Genomic DNA, 1,883 nt, shown 5'->3' with positions numbered 1-1,883 from the left:
TAGTGCAGCATTACTGGATATCTGAGTTGTGAGGTTCTTTATCTTCTAAACAATTTTCTCCTCACATTTTCTTGGTCCTCCGAGCCGGAGAGGAAGCATCGGCCGCTGTGTCCTGACGTCGTGGAAACTGCACTGAAAGTCTGTCGACAGCCTCTTCTGGGTAGGAGTGAAAGTCCAGAGACGTGAAATTCGGGTTCTGGCCAGTGTCATTAAGTGGTCCACGACGTTGGGATCCAGTGGCTGACTTTCAACATAGCCAGAGTGTCTTGGGGAGGTAAAGAAACCATTCACTTACACTCGCGTAAAACGAACTTAGGTCTTATCCGCCGAAAGGATTTAATTAGTCTAATCCACTGCACGGATTTGTAAAATAAAAGTTTTAGGGCTAATCCGCCGAAAGGATTTCAAAATAAACGTTTTAGGACTAATCCGCCGAAAGGATTTCAAAATAAAAGTTTTTTAAGGATTAATCTGCCGAAAGGATTTCAAATTAGGAATTTTTAGGACTGACCTGCCGAAAAGGTCTGCGCGACTGTGTAAATGTCTGTGTTTTCTGTGTGTTGAGAGTGAATTGATTTAAACAGCACAATACGCTGCTGAATCACTCTCATTGTTATTGTTATTTTATTTCCTGTCAGTAGCTGAAGTACTGGTGACAAAAGAGAACGGTTGAGTTCCGCCTCATAAAACTGACACCGCTCCACTAAATAGAGTGGAGTAGAAGGGCGTAGTCAGTAACCACTCTTTAAGTCTAATACCAGAGAAAGCTCTGCAGTTCTGTTTTAATGGGTAATCAGCCCACTAAGTTTACTGTTGACGAACAGTGGTTAGAAAAAAAATGTCCAGGCGCCGGACAAATTAGTGTGCAAAGATGGAGAAATCCTAAAAAGACCAAATGTTCCACCTGGGAAGGAAAATGGAGCCCATCTGCACTATCACAACTTAAAGGAGCATTACTGAAAGAAGTAGAACAGACAAAAGATTTAAAGAAAAAAGGAAAACGCACGCAAGAATTAGAATATTTCCAAGTATGGAAGCGAGAGGCAGATAGACGATGTGAGAATAAACAAAAGAGACAAGAAAAGAAAAAAGAAAAGGCAGAAGTATCAAACCCCCCACCATATGCACCACTCCCTGGAGCAGCATCAATACTGAAGCCAACCCCCACTCCTGCTGCTGCAAAGCCAGCCCCCACTTCCGCTGCTGCGACCCCCCTTAAACTATCCTGTGATCTGTTTAGACCTCAACCTGGTCTTTATGCAGAGGCACAAAACATGTTAGATAAAATGGCACTAGGTGAAAATCCACAGGAAAAAATAGGAAAAGATCGTTACGGACGAGATATGGGAGGTGATGTCGATCCACCTGGTCCTCCCGGCATTTTTCCCATGATAGCAGTACCAAACCCCAGATATGGCCAACCCACAGGGGAAGGTGAAGCAGATGGAGAGGCACAACGTGATAATAACCCAAATACATTCGTGTTTCGGCCGTGGTCACAAAAAGATAGGCACTAAAAAAACTAAAGATAGGAGTAGTGCCAGGAGAACAAGGCATGCATGCAGAACTAATGCTAAATGATGAAGAAATAGAAAGCATCGAACCACGCCCAAATGGTTGTAAAGCGGGACCAGAGCCCCATTACTACTGGACCCTAGATCTTCCCTCACTAGAGCCATTACAACAAAAAGCCAAAATGTATTTGCCACCTACATCTGTTGTACTTCCTTATACAGAGTATCACAACACACTGCAATATAAATTAAGCCCAGGCCCAGATTCTCAATATGATGCACAGATCCACAGACTAGGCCCACAACGTTTAACACTGCAGCACCTCTATGTCACAAAAAGCGGAAATGCAGTGTGCTCAGTGATACAGA

This window comes from Pundamilia nyererei, unplaced genomic scaffold (genome assembly GCF_000239375.1).
Source record: "Pundamilia nyererei isolate P.nyererei 1_Seehausen unplaced genomic scaffold, PunNye1.0 scaffold00048, whole genome shotgun sequence".
Classification (NCBI taxonomy): domain Eukaryota; kingdom Metazoa; phylum Chordata; class Actinopteri; order Cichliformes; family Cichlidae; genus Pundamilia; species Pundamilia nyererei.
The sequence above is the reverse complement of the archived record's forward strand: the minus strand, read 5'-3'. Positions refer to the sequence as shown.